The following is a 27395-nucleotide window of genomic DNA, read 5'->3' on the forward strand; positions in this document are numbered from 1 at the left end:
TAAAACCAAAGAATATAGTTCTGATGTGCAGAAAAAGACTGTTGAGCTTCACAAAAGAGAAAGCGGCTGTAAGAAAATAGCTAAAGCATTGAAAATCCCCATTTCCACTATCAGGGCAATAATTAAGAAGTTCCAATTAACTAAAGATGTTACAAATCTGCCTGGAAGAGGATGTGTGTCTAAATCGTCCTAATGCACACTGAGGAGGAAAGTTTGAGTGGACAAAGACTCTCCAAGGATCACAGTTGGAGAATTGCAGAGGTTAGTTTAGTCTTGAGTCTCAGAAAGCCTAAAAAACTGATCAAACAGCTCCTACATCCCCACAAGTTGTTCGGGAGGGTTTGAAGAAAAATCCTCTGCTCTCATCCAGAATCAATCTCCAGCCTATTCAGTTGTCAGACAAGACTGAAACTTCAAACGGGACTGGCTTCTAAGGTCAGATGAAACTTTAAAAAAAAGCTTTTTGGCAGCAAACCCACCAGATGGGTTTGGTGCACACATGGATAAAAAGTACCCCATGCCCACGGTTAAATAAACTGCTGGATCTTTAATGTTGTGGACCTATTTTTCTGCTGGAGGTCCTGGACATCTTGTTCAGATACATGGCATCATGGATTCTAGCAAATACCAACAGATAAAAATCAAAACCTGACCGCTTCTGCTAGAAATCCAATAATGGGCCGTGGTTGGATCTTCCATCAAGACAATGATCCAAAACAAACATCAAAACCAACACAAAAATGTGTCACTGAGCACAAAATAAAGCTTCTGCCACGGCCATCTCAGTCCCCTGACCTGAACCCTAAAGAAAATGAGTGGAGTGAACTGAAGAGAAGAAGCACCATCATGGAGCTGGAATCTGAAGGATCTGTAGAGATTCTGTATGGAAAAATGGTCTCTTATCTCTTGTCAGGTGTTCTCCAAACTCACCAGGCATTATAGGTGAAGACTCAGAGCTGTTATCTTGGCAAAAGGAGGTTGCAAAAAGTATTTAACAAAAGGGTGCCAATAATTGTGGCCAACGTGTTTTAGATAAGAACATTTATTTCATAACGTGATTTTCCCACCACTTTGAATTATTTTCCTTCAATGAAAGGTTAGATTTTTGCTAATTTTATGAATTAAAGATCAAAAGGATAAACAATGCATAATTATTTTTATTGTCATCTTTGATCATATTTACCAAGGGCTCCAATAATTCTGAGCACCACTGTAGAACATTTTGAAAAGTAATTGACACTACTGGAAATCCAAACGGGATGGGTTATATAGTCAGATGAAGCAAAAAAATAAATAAAATAAAATAATATATATATATATATATATATATATATATATATATATATATATATATATATATATATATATATATATATATATATATAATATATAGAGCTTTTTTTTAGCAGCAAACACTTAAGATGGGTTTGGTGCACACGGGTAAAAAGTACCCCATGTGTACAATGAAATATATTGTGGTATCTTTAATGTTGTGGGCTTATTTTTCTGCTGGAGGTCCTGGACATCTTGTTCAGATACATGGCATCATGGATTCTATCAAATACCAAATATCAATTATCAAATGTCCCTGTTAGAAGTCATAGAAGGGCTGTAGTTGGAACTTCCATCAGGACTATGATCCAAAACAAACATCAAAACCAACACAAAAATGTGTCACTGAACACAAAACCAAGCTTCTGCCGTGGCCATCCAAGTCCCCTGACTTGAACCCTAAAGAAAATGAGTGGATTGAACTGAAAAGAAGAAGCACCAACATGGAGCTGGGAATCTGAAGGATCTGGAGAGATTCTGCATGAAGGAATGGTCTCTGATCTCTTGTCAGGTGTTCTCCAAACTCATCAGGCATTATAGGTGAAGACACAGAGCTGTTATCTTGGGAAAGGGAGGTTGCAAAAAGTATTGAATAAAAGGGTATGATTAATTGTGAGCAGTGTGTATTAGAGAAAAACATTTCTCTCATAATGAGATTTTCCCTCCATTTAAAATTATTATTCTCCAATGAAAGGTTGGATTTTTGTAGATTTTTTAAAATAAAAGATCAAAAGTATTAACGATGCAGATTTATTTTCACAGCCTTCTTTGGTCATATTTACCAAGGGTATGAATAATTTTGAGCATGACTGTATGTATATATATATATATATAGGCCTCCTCTTGTACTGATTGTATAGGTAATTTGAACGTGTTCCTCCCGAACTTTGTTAATAAAACATCATGTTGTGTATTGACATGACGTCATCAGGTATTACAGGGAATAAAGATGGAGGACGAGTTCAATCCAGCCACGTTAGGTCCATGGTGGACAAGATGGCTAAATGCTTTTGAACTATTTGCAGATGTGAAAGGTTTGATCCTGACTAACGATGCATCCATCGTTACAAAACAAAGATGGAGAGCCTTGATTTTACATCATGCTGGGACGGACGTGTAGGATATTTTCTCCACACTTGGTGACACAGGAGGGCCAACGGATTATGCACAGGCAGTATCTGCACTGAACACATACTTTGTGCCTCAGGTAAACACGGCGTTTGCAGCTAAAGCAGAAAACGGGACAGTCCGTGCAACAGTTTGTCACATGTTTAAGACAAGCGGCCAAGGGTTGTGATTTTGTAGCTGATAAAGACAATCACATCAGGGATGCTGTTTTGAGTCAATTCTGAATATGTGCATGAAAATTGCTGGATGAAGTCAGAGATTTGCTCACACTCAAATTGCAGCGCAGTGCAAACATATGCACATCTCTTTAGAAACTGAGGAAACAGAGAAAAAAGTCAGTCTTGTGTCCAAAAAGGCAAATGCAAAGGAAGAGCAGATTCAGATAAAACAGTTGCAAACAGTTGCAAAATTACAGTTGCAGACAGGTCATCTTGCAAAAGATTATAAATGCCCCACAAGTGGAAAGTTCATTGGAAGATATCATTTAGCAAAAAAATGTGTAAAACAAACAAACAAAGCTCAAAACAAGCAATAAAAAGAGATGAATCAGATGAGAAGAATCAACAGTTTGCATTTGTTGTAAGAGAAGAGAGCAACATGGACAAAATAACATTCTCAGTAGGGGGCGTCAGACTACCAATGTTAGTTGACTCAGGAGCAACAAGCAACATAGTGGGTGACAGAACATGGAAATGCTTAAAAAAAAGATCAAATTCGGTTCAGCCAAATCAAAAAAAAAAAAAAAAACTGTACGTGTACTCATAGTGAACCCTTGCCAGTGAAAGAAATTATCTGGTGTGAGGTAGGAATTGGAAAGCGCAGCACAAAATCTGAGTTTATAGTTAGCACAGTGACGCCAGTTGCACAGAAGCTTAGGCATGTTCTGTTTCACCTCAGAGAGGCTGTTGAGAAGTGAATAAATTAACTACTCAGCATGGACATTATCAAAAAAGTCAATGGAGCCACTCTTCTGGTAAACCCGGTTGTCACTATGCCCAAAGTGAATGCGAAAATAAGGACGTGCTTAGTCATGAGACAAGTAAAAAATGCAATAATTTGTGGGAGGTTTCCAATTCCCACAGTGGATGAACTGTTGCAAAGAATGAATGGATGAGTCATATTCAGCAAACTAGACCTGAAACAGGGGTACCATCTGCTAGAATTAACACCAGGGTCAGGGGCGTCAATTGGGTTTGTTTGTTTGTTTGTTTGTTTGTTTATATTTATTGTCCCCCTTAGGGGAAACTAGTTTTGCAGCAAAAAGGGTAACAGACATAAAGACAATGCATAATACATAAATGGCAGGGTGTGGCAACTGCCATACCTTGGCTGCCTGGTCAAGTCAATGTAACTTATATAATTGTATTCATTGCATGCAGGATTAAAGGAGTTATATTACAATGTGTAACATATAAGTTGTATTGTTAAATAAAACAGAAAACTAAACTAAAGCGATCTGGATGTTATATTCGTGTCATGTAAGATCTTGCCGCTGCCAATGTGTCTATTTACAATGTGATTTTGCAGCGTTGAGTATTGTAGCCAATCACAGGGATTTCTGTTGAAAATAATGACCAATCTTAACTAGCCACGACAGTGACACGTGACGATGCTATTTTAAAAACTATTCTATTTTTTTTTTTTTTTGCAAAGTTGTGGCTGGAACAACAACACAAAGTATGGCAATGATAATCTCAGGTAATGTTTATGTGCTCTATTTAATGTTAAAAGCACGTAATGTGACTTTTAATATCATTTAGTGCCCCCAGCTTTGTACCTGTAGTAAAAGCTAATTCACCTAAGATCTTGAAACAAATGGAAGAACATTCAAACTGTGAACAAACAAGTGTATTCTATGACAAAGATTGTTTTAGTATGTGTTTTTAATAATGTTTAAATTGTGTAATATTTGTGAATATTTATGCCGTGCAAATGCCACGAGAGCCCGCCCACACTCTGTTCTGATTGGCTGTGTTTTTTGATTTATTGACTTTTAGTTTTACAAATGAGGACAATCTTTGTGGGATGAACAAAAATGTTTTTGGTAATCATATTAAAAAATAACACTTAAATTGGATAACATTCAGACTTTTGAGCTTTGAAGTGCTGGAAAAATTTGTGTGAAGAAAATGAGACTGTCACATCAAAGGAGTAAGATTGTATGACGTCATCATGGTCTGCCATACCCTGGCTTTTGGTGAAATGACACTACTGACATATATATATACTAATCAAGCATAATATGACCAACTTCCTACTATTGTGTTGGTCCCCCTTTTGCTGCCAAAACAGCCCTAAACTGTCGAGGCATGGACTCCACTAGACCCCTGAAGGTGTGCTGTGGTATCTGGCACCAAGATGTTTGCAGCAGATCCATTAAGTCCTGTATGTTGCGAGGTGGGCCCCCATGGATCGGACCCGGCCATCCACGTGATGTAAAAGAAAAAATGATTCATCAGACCAGGCTACCTTCTTCCATTGCTCCATGGTCCAGTTCTGATGCTCACGTGCCCACTGTTGGCACTTTTGGCGGTGGACAGGGGTCAGCATTGGCACCCTGATTGGTCTGCAGCTATGCAGCCCCATACGCAACAAACTGAGATGCACTGTGTATTCTGACACCTTTCTATCAGAACCAGCATTAACTTCTTGAGCAATATGAGCTACAGTAGCTCGTCTATTGGATCGGACCACACGGGCCAGCCTTCGCTCCCCACGTGCATCAATGAGCCTTGGCCTCCCATGACATGCCAGCCAGTAAGAGCTAATGCAATGGGACGTACATAGATTCTAAACATTCATTTTATGTTGAATTCATTAATTTTATTTTATTTTATTTTATTTTGTTTTATTTTATTTTATTGTAAAAGAAAAAATGATTCATCAGACCAGGCTACCTTCTTCCATTGCTCCATGGTCCAGTTCTGATGCTCACGTGCCCACTGTTGGCACTTTTGGCGGTGGACAGGGGTCATCTATTTTATTTTATTTTATTTTATTTTATTTTAAATTTTATTTTATTCATTATGCCTTTTTTTCTGAGTGTAAAAATGGAAAAACATGTTTTTGTATGTGTTTTTAATTTATTTGGAGTTTTCCATTTGGCTGCATTGTATATACATATATAAAAGGTGGTACTGGCCCTTTAAGCCTGCTCTTTCTAGAATGTGCTCTCATGCAGAGGGAGAATTGAATCCTCCATTTTGTCAAAAGGTGCCAGAATAGAGCTGATGCAGATTAATGTGGTCTTTTGAGAACAATATTTATAACAAACAAAAAACACGATTTAACACGGATTTGGTGAGTGTTTAACGTTTTTGTATGTTTCTGTTCAAAGTTGAGACAAATGCTAATCCAATAACGATCAGTAAAGGAGTCTACGCAGTTGTGTGATAATCTCTTGAATGTATGTGTTCTAAGTAGAATTTTGAGTTCATAATAATGTATTTATGGTTTAATATGGGTTTTGTTCTAACCTATATTCTGTGTGAATGTTATATTTGAGTTTAATATGAGTCATATTGTTAATTGTTTTGTGTGAATTATTTACGTTAGTTATTTCTGTAATGAGATAAGCCTGTTGCTGTCTTAATTGTTATTTCTCTTTGAAATAAGCAAACTGAACATGGAAATATCTCTGTTTTCATTTGGCCTAAAATACAGGTCAGCTATTTTTGTTCCTGTGGAAACGAGAGTTCTGGATATTCAACTGATGACAAGCCCCTCAAGGATCCCCAAGAATCTGGACACTAATTGACTGAGTAGGCCCAAAACTTCAAATTTTCTTCAATTTAAGGTGGGATCTCAGCTGGCATATTTTTGTCCTTCTCTTTGACTGAAACTTGAGTTATTCGTTTCCTGGATCGTTTAAAATACCTTTTTTTTTATTTTATTTTTTTTCTTCTCCACTGCATATTCACGTGATTCAACTTCTATGAACTGTTGGTTTTATTTACAAGGTGCACCTAAAGTTTTTTTTTTTTTTTAAATCTATCTATCTAATATTTGTACTCTTTCATACTGGTATATTGTTTATCCTATTGTTGTTATCTTTATCCCTGATTGTTTTTCTTGGTTGTTTACAAACTTTTCCTTATCATTTACCATTTTAAGTAGTAAATAATCAGCTGGTGTAAAAAGAAGCTCTGGTCATTTTATCTGCACAAGTTTTTAATTACATTAATCACGCAGGCTCCATAGTCGAACCTAACTGGTCCAAATAACAATCATACTTGTACTTACTTTTGAAAAAAAATGAAATAATATTCATATTGTAATAAGTACAAATAGGTGTTAGTTATGCCACGGTTCAGTACATCTGCTTTGAAAGCATTGTCAAGTCAAGTCAAATTTATTTATATAGCGCTTTTACAATTGGTAATTGTTTCAAAGCAGCTTTACATATTAGAAGCACAGAAAAAAGGGAAGTGGTTAAAAAATAAGCTGTACAAACAAGCGTGGTAATATGTAACATATACAAGATGGTGCTACATTAAGCCAATGTCGGCTGACTCCCAGGGGTGGAAACAAACCCCTAGGAGAAAAACCCAGCGTGCTAACACTGGGAAAAAAGTCCTAGGAGGGAAAAAACCCCTTGGAAGATATATATAATATATGTAAATGGATATGGAGATCAAAATCTGAATTATACATTTTAATTATAGAGATTAAAAATAGATTATATATAAATATATGTAAGCGGATACGGGGATTAAAAATCTGAATTATAGATGCAGCCAGAACTGGATCTGTAGGCCCATTGTCTCCTGGGCTACGTTGTAGTCAGGTCCAGACACAGGTTCTCCATCTGATCTGGATACGGCCTGGATCCAGCACCCGGAAAACCTCAGGATAAGCAGAGAGACAGATATTAGCGTAGATGCCATTCTTATTCTGATGTACAGGTATATCTAGTGTTATAGAAAATGTTCTCGGTTCCGGCCAACCTAATTATTGCAGCGTAACAATCCTTTAACGGATTTGAAAAATGTTAATGTATTGATAATGTGTTATGTGTATGCAAGAGCAAAGAGATGTGTTTTTAGTCTAGATTTAAACTGACAGAGTGTGTCTGCTTCCCGAACAATGCTAGGAAGATTGTTCCAGAGTTTAGGTGCTAAATAGGAAAAGGATCTGCCGCCTTCAGTTGATTTTGATATTCTGGGTATTATCAACTGGCCTGAATTCTGAGATCGCAATAAACGTGAAGGACTATAATGCATTAAGAGCTCACTTAGGTACTGGGGAGCTAAACCATTTAGAGCTTTATAAGTAAGTAGCAAGATTTTAAAATCTATACGATGTTTAATAGGGAGCCAATGTAATGTTGACAGAACTGGGCTAATATGGTCATACTTTCTGGTTCTAGTAAGAACTCTAGCTGCCGCATTTTGGACCAACTGTAGTCTGTTTAAAAGCTGAGCAGAACAACCACCCAGTAGAGCGTTACAATAATCTAGTCTTGAGGTCATGAATGCATGAACCAACTGTTCCGCATTTGTCATTGAGAGCATATGTCGTAATTTAGATATATTTTTTAGATGGAAGAAGGCGGTTTTACAGATACTAGAAACATGACTTTCAAATGAAAGATTGGTATCGAAGAGCACACCCAAGTTCCTAACTGAGGATGAAGGTTTAATGGAGCACCCGTCAAGTGTTAGAGAGTATTCAAGGTTTTTCGTGAGGAAGTTTTTGGTCCAAAGATTAGGATATCAGTTTTTTCTGAATTTAATAATAAGAAATTTCTTGTCATCCAGTTTTTAATGTCAGCTATGCATTCTGTTAGTTTTGTGAATTTGTAGGTTTCGTCAGGGCGCGAGGAAATATAGAGCTGAGTATCGTCAGCGTAGCAGTGAAAACTAACACCATGCTTCCTAATTATCTCTCCTAAGGGCAGCATGTACAGAGTGAAAAGCAACGGTCCTAGTACTGAGCCTTGTGGTACTCCATATTGAACCTGTGATCGATACGACATCTCTTCATTAACTACTACAGACTGATAACGGTCAGATAAGTACGATTTGAACCATGCCAAAGCATGCCAATGCCAATATAGTTTTCAAGTCTTTTTAAAAGAATGTTGTGATCGATAGTGTCAAAAGCAGCACTGAGATCTAATAACACTAATAGAGAAATACAGCCACGATCGGATGATAGGAGTAGATCGTTTGTAACTCTAACGAGAGCAGTCTCAGTACTATGGTATGGTCTAAATCCTGACTGGAAATCCTCACAGATTCCATTTCTTTCTAAAAAGGAGCACAGTTGTGTTGAAACTGCCTTTTCTAGTATCTTTGACAGAAAAGGTAGATTCGAGATTGGCCTGTAATTTACTAAATCTCTCTGATCTAGTTGAGGTTTTTTAATAAGAGGTTTAATAATAGCCTGCTTAAAGGTTTTTGGCACGTATCCTAGTGTTAAGGATGAATTAATTATATCAAGAAGTGGACCTACGACCTCTGGAAGCATTTCTTTCAGTAGTTTAGTCGGCATTGGGTCTAACATACATGTCGTTGATTTTGATGATTTGAAAAGTTTAGATAATTCTTCCTCTCCTATAGCGGCGAATGATTCTAGTTTTACCTCAGGGACACTACAGTGCACTGTCTGAAGCGAAACTGTAGACGGTTGCATGTTTTTAATTTTCTCTCTAATATTATCAATCTTGCAAGTAAAGAAGTTCATAAAGTCATTACTGCTGTGCTCTATGGAAACGTCAGCAGTTGAATCTCTGTTTCTAGTTAATTTAGCCACTGTGTCAAATAAATACCTAGGATTATGTTTGTTTTCTATTAAGAGATTTGAAAAATAAGTAGATCTAGCATTTCTTATAGCCGTTCTCTACTCAATAATTTTTTCTTTCCACGAAAGGCGAAAAACTTCTAGTTTTGTTTTCTTCCAAATACGTTCAGCTTTTCTAACAGCTCGTTTTAGAGCCCGAGTGTGCTCATCATACCACGGCGTTGGATTAGTTTCCTTAATCTTCTTTAGACGTAAAGGAGCGACTGCATCTAATGTGCTGGAAAAGAGAGAGCCAATAGTTTCTGTTGCAGCATCGAGTTCTTCTAAGTTGTCAGGTATACTAAGGCGATGAAACTGCTCGGGGAGATTATTTATAAAGCAATCTTTAGTGGTAGACGTGATGGTTCTACAATATTTATGGCTGGGTGGTGGTTTTGTAGCCTTGGCTAATTGTATTATACACGAGACTAAATAATGATCTGATATATCATCGCTCTGCTGTAGAATTTCAACAGCATCAATATCAATTCCATGCGACAGTATTAGATCTAGGGTATGATTACGACAATGAGTGGGTCCTGACACGTGTTGTCTAACTCCAATAGAGTTTAAAATGTCTGCAAATGCCAATCCAAATGCGTCTTTATTATTATCTACATGGATATTAAAATCACCAACAACAAGGACTTTATCCGCAGCCAGTACTAACTCTGATATAAAATCAGCAAATTCTTTGATAAAGTCATTATGGTGCCCTGGTGGCCTGTATACAGTAGCCAGCATTGGTGATGTTCTATGAAGTTGTAAGAGCTGATAAGAAATAAAAACAAAAACAAGATGTGATGTGAAGTGTCCTTGATGTTCTGAATGGTGTAAGTTGTAAGAAAAGAACATTTTAGATGGCCTAAGTTCATATTCAAGTAGAGAGGGGATGTTGTGTATTGATGTGATGTCATCGGGTAGTACAGGGAATAAAGATGTTCAGTCTGGCATCTGTGTGGTTCGACCTGATAAAAATAGTGGAGTTACAACCAGAGGTGTAAAAAGTACTCAAAAATGTTACTCAAGTGAAGGTACTGGAGTGAAAATTTTACTCAATTAAAAGTAAAAGTATCTGTCCAGAATCATACTCGAGTAAAAGTAAAAAAGTACTACATTAAAATTTACTTGAGTATTAAAAAAGTAAAAAGTAACAGCAAGAATGAAAACTAGAGATTCTTGTTTAAGCTTTTAATCTCTAAAAACATGAAGTGAATGAACCACATACAAAGTTTTATCCTCCTTTAGAACTGTTTGTGTTTAATTGTATTTAATTATCAAACTATAAGACTACTACCTAATGCCAGTATGCAACATGCTACTCAAAGTTGCAAAACCTCGGATTTAACTTAAGCAGAAGCTGATTTTCAAAATTGTGAGTGTCAAGCCTAGCTCTTTTGGGGCTAAAAATCAATCCTGCAGTGCCTGAAACACTGGTGTCTGAAACACAGGCCAGATATCCATCCAACTCTTTGCTGGCTTCATGTGTTGTCTGTTTCAAAGAAGTGAAAAAATCTTCATCATCAGATGAACTGTTGGCCATGGGTGCTCTTGATTCTGTGGCTGATTTTTGACTTCCTCCATTTTCTTCCACTGACTGTTATACAGTGGGTACGGAAAGTATTCAGACCCCCTTAAATTTTTCACTCTTTGTTATATTGCAGCCATTTGCTAAAATCATTCAAGTTCATTTTTTTTCCTCATTAATGTACAAACAGCACCCCATATTGACAGAAAAACACAGAATTGTTGACATTTTTGCAGATTTATTAAAAAAGAAAAACTGAAATATCACATGGTCCTAAGTATTCAGACCCTTAGCTCAGTTTTAGTAGAAGCACCCTTTTGATCTAATACAGCCATGAGTCTTTTTGGGAAAGATGCAACAAGTTTTTCAACACCTGGATTTGGGGATCCTCTGCCATTCCTTCTTGCAGATACTCTCCAGTTCTGTCAGGTTGGATGGTAAACGTTGGTGGACAGCCATTTTTAGGTCTCTCCAGAGATGCTCAATTGGGTTTAAGTCAGGGCTCTGGCTGAGCCATTCAAGAACAGTCACAGAGTTGTTGTGAAGCCACTCCTTTGTTATTTTAGCTGTGTGCTTAGGGTCATTGTCTTGTTGGAAGGTAAACCTTGGGCCCAGTATGAGGTCCTGAGCACTCTGGAGAAAGTTTTCATCCAGGATATCTCTGTACTTGGCCGCATTCATCTTTCCCTTGATTGCAACCAGTTGTCCTGTCCCTGCAGCTGAAAAACACCCCCACAGCATGATGCTGCCACCACCATGCTTCACTGTTGGGACTGTATTGGACAGGTGATAAGCAGTGCCTGGTTTTCTCCACACATACCGCTTAGAATTAAGGCCAAAAAGTTCTATCTTGGTCTCATCAGACCAGAGAATCTTATTTCTCACCATCTTGGCAAACTCCATGCGGGCTTTCATGTGTCTTGCACTGAGGAGAGGCTTCCGTTGGGCCACTCTGCCATAAAGCCCCGACTGGTGGAGGGCTGCAGTGATGGTTGACTTTCTACAACTTTCTCCCATCTCCCGACTGCATCTCTGGAGCTCACCCACAGTGATCTTTGGGTTCTTCTTTACCTCTCTCACCAAGGCTCTTCTCCCCCGATAGTTCAGTTTGGCCAGATGGCCAGCTCTAGGAAGGGTTCTGGTCGTCCCAAACGTCTTCTATTTAAGGATTATGGAGGCTGCTGTGCTCTTAGGAACCTTAACTGCAGCAGAAATTTTTTTGCAACCTTGGCCAGTTCTGTGCCTTGCCACAATTCTGTCTCTGAGCTCTTCAGGCAGGTCCTTTGACCTCATGATTCTCATTTGCTCTGACATGCACTGTGAGCTATAAGGTCTTATATAGACAGGTGTGTGGCTTTCCTAATCAAGTCCAATCAGTATAATCAAACACAGCTGGACTCAAATGAAGGTGTAGAACCATCTCAAGGATGATCAGAAGAAATGGACAGCACCTGAGTTAAATATGAGTGTCACAGCAAAGGGTCTGAATACTTAGGACCATGTGATATTTCAGTTTTTCTTTTTTAATAAATCTGCAAAAATGTCAACAATTCTGTGCTTTTCTGTCAATATGGGGTGCTGTGTGTACATTGAGGGAAAAAAATGAACTTAAATGATTTTAGCGAATGGCTGCAATATAACAAAGTGTGAAAAATTTAAGGGGGTCTGAATACTTTCCATACCCACTGTAATTTCCAGGTCAACAAAGAGCTTAGAACCCAAGAGGCGACACTCTGATACTTTTTAGGCAACAGTCACTAGATGGCGCTCCGGTAGCGCGGCCACCATTATGGGGTGAAAATACTAACTGGACCATTGAATGGTCCAGTTGAATGGGCCTTCACATCTTATGCACCCAAAATCTGTGAATTTCACTGCCAAATCAGAAGCACAGTAGAACAGTTTTTTTAAATTAAGTCAATTGTAAATTGTATGGCTCCTACAGTAAATGTTGTATTGTCTTATATACGTTTTATTTTACCAGTTGTGGAATCCAACCATTCATCCATCTGAGGGAACGTAGTTAGCCTACTTTATTGAGCATTTTCATTTTATGAAACGTTACACATTTATTAATAGTAAATTAATAATTAATTAATTTAAGATCATCATGTTTGCAGCGAACAATATATTTCAGATTTAGTGGAGTTATAATAATAATAATATCTAGATCTGAACTGAAATAAGCTATATTGTACGTTTTAACGGATCACGCTACAAACATAATGATCTTATGATCTGCTGTGTCCATTATCACATAATTCCCACTTTTGGACACTTTTGCTTCAATGGACATTAGACAACACTGCAAAATCAAGCTGTTATATTCATATATTTATTGTCCAACATTCCCATTTTTTCTGATGCATGTCATAATTTAATTTCATATGTCGGTATTAATTCAGTGTTTATAAGTCTAATACTAATACTAGATCTTTTAAAGAGTTTTAACCCAAACTGACTGAGAGCAAAAAGTTTTTTTTTTTTTAACAAAGCAGCTGATATTGCCATAGAAACTAGTGGACTGCCAAGTCGCCTTCACCCCAAAATGGCGGAAATACAAGGCCGCTGCTGGCGCAGGATGGAACATTCTGTTGAGTGTTGCTTCTTGTTAGTGTATATTCTTTGAGGTCAAGATGCTGTGCATTGTGGTAATTGATGCAACATGACGTCACTTCCAAAGGACCAATGAACATGTCTGACCAATTTCATGGAATGTGAAAATGAATCTCATTGAATAAATAACCATTAAATTAAACTGGTCATCAGCGCAATTCAATTGGTTTGGTAATAGCAAAAGAAAATAGAATGAAGTGATCTCCAAAAAATAAGTACTTTTTGACTGTAAATAAAATTGTAAGGAGTAAAAAGTACTTTTTTTTTTTTTTTTTCTCAAAAATGTAATCAAGTAAAAGTAAAAGTATTGATTTTTAAATGTACTCAAGTAAAGTAAAAATCCCCAAAAAATAATACTTAAGTACAGTAATCAAGTAAAATTACTCAAGTACTTTACACCTCTGGTTACAACACATTCCGTCCAGGTAACAGATTAAGTATTTACACTCTTTTGTCCTGCATCATCTGCATACATTTTTATTGATCGGATAGCTAGCTGATCGTGAAAATACCATGTGTAAAAGACCTTAAAAAAGCAAAATCTACTGATGAAAGGAGCCAAGCTTTCTGAATGATTTTCTTTGCAAATGATTCACTCGATTTTAATATACTGCACAATGGGGACATCTGCTGGTAAAAAGCTTGAAATTCAAAGGGATGGCTACAAATCATCTAATGGCTGTATTGCACACCAGGGGCCTCATGTATAAAACTTAGATTACTTAGACCGTAGATTTCATCCTAAAAGTATGCATACACATAAAAGCCAGATTTTCCTAATGCACAAAAGTTTTTAGAATTATAAAACCATGCGTACACCAGAACCTGCGCAGTTCCTTTTATAAAACCCAGTCAGCAGAAAAGTGTGCGTACGTTAATCTCCACCCTATCTCATTAGGAAAATATGACAATAAATACCGTCACATTACACTGCTAAGAAAATCATTCACTATCCTTGTCTTGTTTTAGAAAAAAATAAATCCGACTTGTATAAAATACTGTTCAGAATGTTTTCAGTGAAGTTATTCTCATTCTTTTCCACTGGCCAAATAGTATTTTTAATTGTTTTAAACAAATCAAATTTATGCAATGTTGCCAGTAAACATAGCCTATATTTTAGGATGTTTATATATTTTAATTGAAACAACAGATAGGTGGCCTTGTTTTTGCATTGTAAATTATTGTATGACTCAGCGCATCACTGAAAAAACTTTGAAAATAAAAATGTACATATCTTACCGTTTCCTTCAAAATCTATCCTTCAAATACAATGGCATTTTTCATAATGTTGGGAAGACCATGAAATGTGTTATCTTTAGGCTTCTGTCTGTGTACGACACCAGCAGCAATCCTGTGTTCAGCAGAGGTTGTACAGTGCTGTGTACAGTAGCTACTCAGTGGACGATCACTGAGCGATTCCTTTAGTGTCTGTCATTATGCCGTTATGCTGATAAGCTATCTGCTTATATGAAGTATGCATCATTGATCATTATTTGCGTAAAAAATATTTTCTCAGAACTTGAGTTAGATGCAGAACAAGTCCTGATATGTGCGTGGAAAATTGAGTACGCACATTTCAGTGCCTTTTTTGTGCATATGCAATGTTTATACATCAGGCCCCAGTAGTTTTGTTATTGTGAAATAATCAGACAAAGAATCTCATTTCCCATTTACACCCTATACTTGCTGACGAATATTGCTGTTTTACTGCAATGTTGCCCCTATTCACTTCACTACCTCAACCCACAACACAAACATTGTAAAATACATATCTTTCTGTAAGCATAAACTGTTTCCTAAGCTCCCCAAGGGCTCTTATGCTATCAGTTCTATGTTGAAGCGCTATACAGAGTTGATGCTTAACTGTCCACATTTAGCAGTTTAGAGTTGGGTGCTGCTACTGTAATTTAGGTTCTAGGTTCAAGGTTGTTTTATTTATATAGCACATTTAAAAATAGCAAGCATGGCTTACCAAAGTGCTGAACAATAAAGTGAAGGAAAAAAGAAAGTACAAAGTGAAACATACATTCACACAATATACTCATACTGAATTAAATCGCAATCTGGGGACACAGAGAACTCTCTTATCACCAGATCTCAGATTTCGTGTGGGATTGTAGGGGTGGAGTAGCTCTGACAGATAGCTTGGTGACTGGTTATTTAGGGATTTTAAAACAAAAAGAAGAATTTTAAATTCAATTCTAATTAATTTACCTTTGATGATGGCATAATCAAGCATTTGAGATTTGCTATGATTGTGAGTATACTGTATGTACTGTATGTGAATAAAATTAGATATACTTGTAGTAGCTGTAAATTGGAGTTTTTAAAGGTGCTCTAAGTGATCCTGGGTGGAGTAACTTCCTGTTGACATCAAACAAAACAGAGGCTAGCTAGACCCTCCCTCCTCCTCCTCCTCCCCCTCCCCTCCGTGCTATCTGAAACAGTCATGAACGCGCATTTAAAAATTTTTTACAGTGTGTTCAGGGGACAGGCAGCTAGCGGATAGTGAGGAGATGTTTGCTGTATGTGACAAAAAATGTTTTGGCCTAAAAACATGTGTCATCACTTAGAGCACCTTTAATTTGTTAGGCTGATATGGATGATTTCACAGTCTGTATGGATGATTTGAGCCTAGCATGATCTGACTAGATTACTATTTTTAAACACTGAAACACAATAAAATGCAATTGTGAAAGTTTTCACAAATCAGGCTCAATCTAAAACGTATTAATGCGGTCTGCACGTTTGTTGGACATGTATGTTAATCATGAAGAATGCCTATTTTTCACATTCCTGACTAGCAGACTATGAAATTAATGAATGAAATGAAATTAATGTAATTTATTCCTCACCCTCATGTCGTTTCTACAGCCGTAAGACCTTCGTTCATCTTCAGAACACAAATTAAGATTTTGTTGATGAAATCCAATGTCTCAGTGAGGCTTCCATAGACAGCAATGCAATTCAAACTATCAAGGTCCATTAAGGTACTAAAAACATATTTGAAACAGTTCATGTGAGTTCATTGGTTCTATCTTAATATTATAAAGCGACAAGAATACTGTTTGTGCGCTAAAAAAACTAAATAAAGATTTTTCAACAATATCTATAAGGGCCTATTTCAACACTGCTTCAGAGCTTTACAAATCAGTGAATCGGAGTGCCAAAGTGATTTCACATGATTCACGGGAGTCACGTGATTTCAGCAGTTTAGCCATTTGATAGGAGATCCGAATCCCTAATTTTTGGCGCACAAGTATTCTTGTCACTTTATAATATTAAGATAGAACCAATGAACTCACATGAACTGTTTCTAATATGTTTTTAGTACCTTAATGGACCTTGAGAGTTTGAATGGCATTGCTGTCTATCTTAATTTGTGTTACGGGTGTAGAACTACATGAGGGTGAGTAACAAATTACATTTTCATTTTTGGGTGAACTAACCCTTTAAGTTAGATGAAGTCCAGCAAATTAAGTCAGCGCTCAACATTTTTTTAAAAACCATCATGCTCATAATGACACATGGGATGTTTAGCAATTCCAAAAACAAAGCAGTAGGAAACAGAACATTCCTCCTACTCCCTGACTCTACTGTACAGCTTGATGTTTATGCATTAATTCAAAGCTTTGGGCGGTATGAGGTGTACAACACGTATACAAACACACACACACACTCAGAGGAGAGTTGCAAGAGGCCTGTCTGCTATACCAGATGGGAGATTCAATTTTCCTCTTACCTCAAGGGTAAAATTAAAAAGAAAAATATGGCAAAAAGAAAGCTGCAGATTTGTTAAGGACTGAGGATATCAGTGTTCCAGTTGGATCTAGGCCTACATAAATAGTATAGAGAATTTTAAAATAATTATATTAATATAAGGGTACTGTGCTCAAGAAAGGGGAACACTAATTGATGGATGTTGAGGAGCATGCTGTTGCATTGATCTGTTGTATTTATTTGTTATTACTTTTATTAAGAATGGCTTTTCTCTGTTATTGTACAATGTACATGGTTGTGTTGTAACAGTTCTAGGTTATCATTTCTGACACTGTCATTTCTGTCATGACAACTCTCGGGAGATTGGTATAGTAATGGAGATTGGCGAGGTTATGGATATGGCAGTGTTAATGTATTTGGACTTGGTGGAATAGATTTTGCTGTGAGTTTGTGAGGCATGCCAACACGATCACATGAGAATGCGTATCAATAGTACGAGTTTGTAATCTCATAGAATATATACGCCAAAAGTTGAGTTTTGGCGTGCTTATGGTACGCAGTTTTTTCGCGTGCATATGATAAGCACTTTATGGCGTGTATATGATACGCTCTTGGGTAGGATGGGGGTGGGGGTTTCGTACGTATAATACGCCATAAAGTGTGTATCATATGCACGCGAAAAACTGCGTACCATAAGCACGCCAAAACTCATTTTGGCGTATATATTTTATGAGATTACAAACTCGTACTATTGATACGCATTTTCGTGTGATCGGGCTCGACATGCTGATGCACATGTAACACATTTGTAAAGCAACTTTTATTAATAAAGGCCTTCTGTTAATAAAGGCCCTCTGAAGTGAAGCGATGTGCTTGTGTAAAAAAAAAAAAAAAAAAAAAAAAAAAACATATTTAACAAGTCATGAAGTAAAATATCTAGCTTCTGCCAGACCGCCTTCCGTAATCATGTTACGAAGAAAGTTTAAACTGCCGTCATGGCAGGTAAGTTTCAATTTCTTGAGCTCATACTCGTTGATGCTCACTCACTGCCATTATAAAGCTCAGATGCGTCAGGATATTTATTAATATTTTTCCGATTGTGTTTATCAGAAAGAAGAAAGTCATATACACCTAGGATGGCTTGAGGGTGAGTAAAGCTTGGGGTAATTTTCATTTGAAAGTGAGCTAATCCTTTAAGCGTGTGCTCAATTAAAACATAAGTCTTAAATGAATGGCAAAGGAAAAAAAAAACTATTTCCAATCAAAAAGCCAAACCAAAGATGATTACAATGACCTACAACTCACATAGGGATGGTTCAATATCACAGTTTTGGCTTCGGTACGATACCAGAATGTAATACCTTGGTATCGATACTAAATCGATACCATAGGTGACAAATAACCAACCTCAAAAGATGAAGTGAATTTAAACAATTTTATTAATAAACTGCTTAAAACTCTGCAGTAACAAATGTGCAAATAAAATGTAACAACCTACATTCAGAGGACATAGGTTAAATTTTGATTTTGGAAAAAACAATCTTCATATCTTTTATCTCTTTTATTACATGGTGGAAACAAAAGGTATTGAAATGTAAAAAAAAAAAAATCTTTTCAGTCTTTATTTTTTTGACAGCTCCTTTGCTAGCTGCAGATTTTTGGACAGGAAAACTAATGTCAATATTGTCACTTGAGAGTCTGGATCTTAGTGGGCTACAGATGAGGCCAGAGGTACTGAAAACTCTCTGAGGCTGAACTTGATGCTGGAATGCAAAGGTAATATTTGGCAGACATTGAAAGAGTGGGGAGGCTTGATTCATGCCTTTTCCACCAAGAAAGTGGATTTTCTGTGGCATTGGTCTCTTCTATGGCCTTGTACGTTTGGAGCTCTTTGGTTCATTCTGTCTGGCATATCTAGATATTCTCTCCCGGCTTGACATTAATCTCCCTTTCCCACCTCTTTTCATTTTTTCTCTGATAAAATAGTAGACAGGAGGCTATCCAAGTCTTGTTTTTGATTTTTGGCAGCTGTTTGTTCTTCCTGCCCTGCCTGAGTTGACTCCAGCACTGATTGATGATTAGAGAGATCAGCTGTGACAGTTTTTTGCATAAGTACTTTTGTACCTTCGTTCTCCTTAGTTACAAATGTGTTCTTAAATCTAGGATCAAAGAAGGTTGCTGAATTAAGAAGGATTTGTAACTCCTCATTGCTGTATCTCATCTCCAGATCTTTCCTGATCTCTGTTTTCATGTTGCAGGTTAGCACAGAGTCTGTATCACTGTCCTGCAGATGTGACACAATCTTCCCCATCATAGGGATGACAGAAGAAAGTGTTGTCTCCTTCTCCTCACAGGGCATCAGTGAAGATACTTAGTGGGCCCAGGACCTCTTGCACTGTCTCCAGTGTGTTGATGTCTATGTCAGTTGGCATTAGGCACCCCTTATTCCTGTTTTCTGCTAAAGCAGCACAAATGGCTGTTCACAGAAACAGTCCACCATATCAAATGTAGAACCCCAGTGGGCTCTATTTAAAGATGTCTATCAATGCAAGCAAGTGTCATTTGGTGATTACTTGTCTTTCGAATACTTGGGTATTGTGTTAAAAGGTGCTCCTCGCATTCTACTTATAGTTATCTACAGGCCTCCAAAATACTCTCCAGCCTTTGTGGAGGACTTTACAGAGCTGTTATCAGCAATTTCCTCTGAGTTTGACTGTTTTGCTATTACTGGGGACTTTAACATCCACATAGAAAATGCAGAATCCAATATGGCAAAAGAAATCATAACTGTTTTGAATACTTTTGATCTGACTCAACATGTACATGGACCTACACACAATCATGGACACACTCTAGATTTAATTATTAGTAAGGGTCTAAACATTTCTTCCATTGTCATTGAGGATGTAGCGCTATCTGATCATTTCTGTATTTTCTTTGATATATTTATCTCTCCGACTGTTGAAGCTAGATCTATCTCGGTCAAAAAGTGATGCTTAAATGAGAATACTAGTGCACTGTTTATGAAGGCTATATCTTTAACACCAAGCATATCTGCAGACTCTGTTGATTTTCTCCTTGATTCTTTTAACTCAAAAGTACAGAATGTTATTGATAACATTGCTCCTGTGAAAGTCAGGAAGAAGAATGGCAGACAAAAAGCACCGTGGAGAAACTCAACAGCAGTGCAAAATATGAAAAGACAATGCAGAAAAGCTGAGCGCATGTGGCAAAAGACAAAACTTGGAATCCATTATAACATCTATAAAGATATTCTTCATGCTTTCAATGTGGAATTAGGTAAAGCTAGACAGACCTTCTTCTCAAATATAAACAGAAACTTAAACAACACCCGCACTCTTTTTGCTACTGTAGAGAGACTAACAAACCCCCCCAAGTCAGATTCCCAGTGAAATGCTCTCAGACAGCAAATGCTGTGAGTTTGCTTCCTTCTTCTCTGAGAAAATTAATAATATCAGAAAGGCGATCAGCACATCCTTGAGCTGCACTGGGGTAAAACAGATCAGATCACAACATCAGAAAGCAGCTATTATGTCTGTTTTCGAAGCAATTGATGGTAAAATTTTGGAAGAAACAGTACAGCACCTTAAAACATCAACCTGCGCCCTTGACACACTTCCCACATCTTTTTTCAAAAGCATGTTTAACTGTTTAGAAGCAGATCTCCTAGAAGTGGTAAATGCCTCACTTCTCTCTGGGACTTTTCCAAAATCCCTGAAAACTGCAGTTGTAAAGCCCCTCCTGAAAAAGAGCAATCTGAATAACACCATATTGAGCAACTACAGGCTTCCTTCCTTTCATAGGCAGGATCATTGAAAAAGTTGTTTTCAATCAGCTGAACAAGTTCTTAAGCTTGAATGGATACTTTAACAACTTTCAATCTGGTTTCCGACCGCATCACAGCACAGAGACAGCACTCATAAAGATAATAAATGATATTCGCCTAAACACCGATTCAGGTAAATTATCAGTGCTGGTTCTTCTCGACCTCAGTGCTGCGTTTGACACTGTCGATCACAACATTCTTCTTGACAGGCTCGAAAACTGGGTTGAGCTTTCTGGGATGGTCCTTTAATGGTTCAGGTCATACTTAGAAGGGAGAGGTTATTATGTGAGTATCGGTGACCATAAGTCTGAGTGGACATCCATGACATGCGGAGTCCCTCAAGGTTCAATTCTTGCACCCCTCCTGTTCAACCTATATATGCTGCCACTGAGCCAAATAATGAGAAAGAACCAAATTGCATATCACAGCTATGCAGATGACACCCAGATTTACCTAGCCCTATCACCTAACGACTACAGCCCCATTGACTCCCTGTGCCAATGCATTGATGAAATTAAAAATTGGATGTGCCTAAACTTCCTTCAGTTAAACAAAGACAAAACTGAAATCATTGCGTTTGGAAACAAAGATGAAGTTCTCAAAGTGAACACATATCTTCACGCCAGGGGTCAAGCAACTAAAAATCAAGTCAGGAATCTTGGTGTGATTTTGGAGTCAGACCTGAGTTTCAGTAGCCATGTAAAGACAATAACTAAATCAGCATATTATCATCTCAAAAATATTGCAAGAATTAGATGCTTTGTCTCCAGTCAAGACTTAGAGAAACTTGTTCATGCTTTCATCACCAGCCGGGTGGATTATTGTAATGGGCTCCTCACTGGCCTTCCCAAAAAGACAATAAGACAGCTGCAGCTCGTACAGAACGCTGCTGCCAGGATTCTGAGCCCGAAAACATGAACACATCACACCAGTCCTCAGGTCCTTGCACTGGCTTCCAGTTGCATTTAGAATTGATTTTAAAGTACTGTTACTTGTTTATAAATCACTCAATGGCCTAGGACCTCAATACATTGCAGATATGCTCATAGAATATAAACCTAACAGATCACTCAGATCATCAGGATCAAGTCATTTAGAAATACCAAGGCTTCACTCAAAGCAAGGAGAGTCTGCTTTTAGCTGTTACGCCAGCCGCAGCTGGAACCAGCTTCCAGAAGAGATCAGGTGTGCTCCAACAGTAGCCACATTCAAATCCAGACTCAAAACACATATTTTTATCTAAGCATTTGCTGATTGAGCACTGTGCTATGTCCGAACTGTTTGCACTTTATTTTATATGTATTATCTTTTTATTCTTTAATTCCTTTTCCTGTTTTTATTTCATTTTTAATGTATTTTATATATTTTATGTATCATCTTGTTATTCTGACTTTTAATGCATTTTAAATATTGCTGTCTGGTTGAAAGAGCTGGGAGAATTAGGAAGAAAGTGATTAGGTTAAAATTTGGATAAGGGGACAAACCATGGGGAAATTTGAGCTGTAGTGCATGGTTAAGATATCTCTGGATTACAGTCAGGACACTTTCCAAAGGGGGAAATTTCCAAATGGGAAATTTGAACTGCGTTGCATAGATAAGATATCTCTGGAAGGGGGATTAGGGCTGTGTGGTGCAGTTTGAGGTGTCTTGGCAAAAGGGGAGATTGAAAATTTGTTTATCAGTTTGAAGTGCCTTAATAGGTAGCAGTCCTGTTGTGTGAGGAAGATCCATTCAGATCCGCTCTGATGGATAGATCCGTTAAGATCCACTCTGACGGACAACAACAACAACAACAAAAACTCCCTAAGACTTCCTAGCTCTTCCATCCAGATAGCAAAATTCTCTGTTTTTACTGTTATTTCTATTCCTTATGTTCTATTTTTATTATTCTTCTTTATGTAAAGCACTTTGAATTACCATTGTGTATGAAATGTGCTATACAAATAAAATTGCCTTGCCTTGCCTTGCCTTGCCTAGGTCTGTCATGAACCAGCTTGTGAAAAGCCTTTTCATTTTGTTAGATCTAGAAAATGCACATAGTAGCTGTGTCCCAATTCAGGGGACGCGCACTTCGAAGTGCATGAAAGGGGTGGGGTTTTGGAGTGGAGGATTGCCAGGTCTGCGCAACAAAAACATCCCAAAAGTAGTGTAATCACAGCACAAGTTAAAAGTATCCCAATCCCAGACATGGCAACAATGAGCCGAGCGTCGTTACATGGCTATCGGCTGTGTGACAGACAGAGACAGTTGACGTTTATGTGTGCATTTTAAAGTTTTATGACTTTCTTTTGGGTTTTGACATGCTTCACTGCCAGCGACGACGGGACACTGGACCAAAATATGTATGGTTAAACTATGTAATGTTTTATATCGTTAGCAATAGTTAACCTTGTTTTGTTTTTTTATGTTAAATTATGTTACATTTATGTTAACTGTGAAAATATATACATTCATATTTATACATTTATTCTGTATTTAAGTCTGAAATTAAAATACAGTACTTTAGGATTTTATTTGAATACTGCACTCCATCTTAGTGACAAATATTGTATTTATGAAAAACAGATTACAGTTTGATTTAGATATTGGTGAACACGGGGCATTGCTTACATTTATGTGAATTCACACAGAACTCCTGTCGTCACTGGCGCGCAATGAATTGTGGGATAGTGTAGACCGCGAAGTGTCTTGAAATCGGCGCTTCATTCCACTGGGAAACGGGGAGGGTGCACTTGAAATCGCTCTCGAATTACATCATCCCTCCTCGCGCCACGGTGAATCGCACTGCAAAGGCTGCTTTCCCCCCACTTTTCTCAAGAACAGAATAGTGCATAAAATGGGCACATTAAAATGTCGATATCAATATTATTTAAATGTAACTTTGTCAATGAAACAGCCTAATTTCTGTAGCTACAGCTAATTTTTGTGATGTATTTATTTGTAAATGAGCCAGAGTAATTTCTGTTACTATAATTTCTGTTCGATTTATTTATTTTTTTTACACATGTTCACGTCTGTAAATAAAAGAATTGTTCTGTTCATTGTTTATTTCTTTTATGCAACTTATAATTTTACATGAAACATTATACATATACAACATATACAGTCATTTTTTTCATCATGTAAATTAAATATTTTTACATTAAAATACATCGTTCTATACATTACATAACGTACCTTTACAACTGTTTACAACAGAACTTAGGTTGAACATCATAAACAACAACTGAGATGGAGTGCAGTTGAATACAATCCTAAAGTACTGTATTTTAATTCAGACTTAAATACAGAATAAATGTATAAATATGAATGTATATATTTTCACAGTTAACATAATTTAACATTATTTAACATAAAAAACAAACAAGGTTAACTATTGCTAACAATATAAAACATTACATAGTTTAACCATACATATTTTGGTCCAGTGTCCCGTCGTCGCCGGCAGTGAAGCATGTCAAAACCCAATAGAAAGTCATAAAACTTTAAAATGCACACATAAACGTCAACTGTCTCTGTCTGTCACACAGCCGCTAGCCTTGTAACGACGCTCGGCTCATTGTTGCCATGTCTGGGATTGGGATACTTTTACACTTGTGCTGTGACTACGCGACTTTTGGGATGTTTTTGTTGCGCAGACCTGGCAACCCTCCACTCCAAAACCCCACCCCTTTCATGCACTTCGAAGTGCGCGGCCCCTGAATTGGGACACAGCTATAGTCTTTCTAAGCCGTGACAGACACAATGCCACATGGTCCAGGCTTGTAGCCTTGTTCACCGCCAGATGTAGGTTGTGGCTAAAGCAGGGAACCCAGTGGTAAGACTTTCCCTTAAACGATTTGATGTTTGAGGATGTTGTGAATCCGTTGTGATTTCACTCAGGCTTGTCATATCCAGTTTCCATGTTTGAGTTACTGTTTCTTCAAGGACCTCCCTAATGTTCTCTCCTGTGTGATCTGAATGCATTGCTGCACATCCAAGACACCAGGACTGCATTTCCCAAGTGTCACTAATGAACTGAATTGTAAAAGCCAGTCTACTGTTCGTCTTGTCCAAAGGTCTGTTGTACAAGCAAAGTAAGGCTGGTTGGACAGTTGTGATTCAAGCACAGACCTTGTTTCAATGTACAATGTGGGAATCTCTTTCTCAGTAAAGTATTTTCTCCTTGGCATCTCGTATCAACAAGCTGTTCCACAATAACAGATAAACTCTGCAACAGCCCTGTTGAATCTTTTTGCTTCTTTGGAGTGGCTTTCATATTTTCTTGTTTCCGCTAGTACTTCTGAAATAGTAGGCTGGCTACCTGAAGCCGAAGGAGCTTTTTTTGATCCTTTCTGTGGGTGTCAAAAGGAGGAATAATGAAATTACACACAAAACATTATCTGTCATGCATCACCAGAGAACAATCAACATTTATAACATTTATTAATCTTGGTTATTGTTAGGTTTGTGTTTGGGTTTATATTAGTTTAATGCACAAAGTAATGTTAACATGCTAAACATTATAAATATTAGTATATTTATAAATAATTACTGATTGACTTAGATTAATAAATGCTATAATACTGTTAGTTCAGGTTACCTGATGAATTTTGACAAATATAGCTTCATCGTAAAGTGTTCATATTAGTAATATTCATAGGCTATTATTATTTCTCTCTCTCATTCTTTCTCAACTGCTTCCTCTAGGTGTCGCCGCAGCTGCAGTAATATGCCTTTCATATTACTATCAGTAATACTAAAATTAATATTACTAATCTCTTTATTCATTCAAATTCAATTAATATGATTGTTTGCAACAAGTTCAAGTATTATAAGACCTAATCTTCATTGGTTATAGCGTGTCACAACCAGTATTTTTTCAGTACGGTATACTACGCATCGCTAAACTCACATTAGGGGTAGGAATCTTTTGGAATCTCACGATTCAATTTGTATCGATTGGGGTCACAATGTATGGTTTACTGTAGTCAGGCGGATCCGGGCCATATCCAGGTCAGGTTGAGGACCTGCGCCTAGACACGAAGACAACACAGCCCTGAAGTATCAGCAGAGATTGTCAACTAGATCCCTGTGAAGGCCTCACCGACATGACAGCCAGTGGCACAGATTCCCAACAAACTGTCCCATACCGGCATGATTATACAATCTTCAACTAGATGGAACTGGGTTAAATATTTTGACTGTTGCAATCACATTCGGACTTATGACCTGTAAAGCTGCCTGAATTATTATGAAGCACTGTTCGCTGCTGGCCAGAACTGGCCCCCCAGGCTGGTTTTTCCCAAGGGTTTTTTTTTTCTCCACTTTTATCACCTGTTTGTCACCTGATGTCAACTTTTGTAGTTTGGGTTCCTTGCTGGTGCCGCCTTTTGGCTTGCTTAGTTAGGGACACTTGATATTCAACAGTGTTTTTGATCTGTCTGCATTGACACCATTGTATGCAAATTGAACTGAGCTGAACAATGACATCACTGTTTTCTCCAGTGCTGATATATAGATAAATTAACTAAATTAATAACTATTGATTTTTACAATAGAATGAATCACTACTGAATTTATTTAAAAGGATAGTTCACCCAAAAAATGAAAATTTGATGTTTATCTGCTTACCCCCAGGGCATCCAAGATGTAGGTAACTTTGTTTCTTCAGTAGAACACACATGATGATTTTTAACTCCAACCGTTGCGGTCTGTCAGTCATATAATGCATGTCAATGGTAACAAAATCTATAAGAGTAAAAAAAACATGCACAGACAAATCCACATTGATGGCGAAACGATCGGTTTGTGTGAGAAACCAAACAGTATTTATATAATATTTTACCTCTAATACACCACTATGTCCAACTGCCTTGAGCGCTCGAACGGCATCCGGTGCATGAGGTTTGTATGAGCTCTGGCATAGTTTACACAAGCGCCGGAAGTTATCTCTCACGCGTCTATGTCACACGTTGTTTACACAGTGCACAAACATTGTAGGTACGACGGCTAATCAAAATGGTACGTACTTGCGCTTATCCGGATTGTTCAAACCGACATAAAACTGAAAGATTACGTTCTCTCCTGCGAACTCATTCGGGAGTGGTGACTTTCCATGTATTCCCAACTTCTGAGCCTGCTCGCATGAAGTTATGGTCGATTGATATCCAGCCGAAGAGCAACACACCCATTAACGTACTACAGTTGTTGAGGGTCTACAGCGATCATTTTTCACCTGATGATTTTACATACCCAGGAAAGGGACACGTACAACTTAAACCATCAGCTGTGCCTTTGGTTTTTCCATATCCAACTGAGGTATGTGAACAAGATCTTTGTATGTGTCCTTTTTATTTGTAAAGTTGCCCTTACAAAAAGTAACAAAATAAAAGTTTTGATGTAATAAAACCATGTTTTTTAGTGGTTTACTTCCATTTGTATAACAACTGTTGTATACAG

At 37.5% G+C, this 27395-nt stretch overlaps 1 long non-coding RNA gene across 2 annotated transcripts in view; it reads left to right on the top strand.

Annotated features, from left to right (window-relative positions):
• Positions 1-5616: 5616 nt before the first annotated feature.
• The window catches only part of LOC125269893, a 51925-nt gene continuing 30146 nt past the window's right edge, over positions 5617-27395 (top strand). For both annotated transcript variants that reach the window (XR_007185210.1, XR_007185211.1), the window contains exons 1-2: positions 5617-5760; positions 6124-6256. This is a non-coding gene — a long non-coding RNA (uncharacterized LOC125269893). The remainder of the gene's footprint in view (positions 5761-6123; positions 6257-27395) is intronic.

The sequence above is a fragment of the Megalobrama amblycephala genome, linkage group LG6, assembly GCF_018812025.1.
Source record: "Megalobrama amblycephala isolate DHTTF-2021 linkage group LG6, ASM1881202v1, whole genome shotgun sequence".
In the NCBI taxonomy this organism is placed as follows: domain Eukaryota; kingdom Metazoa; phylum Chordata; class Actinopteri; order Cypriniformes; family Xenocyprididae; genus Megalobrama; species Megalobrama amblycephala.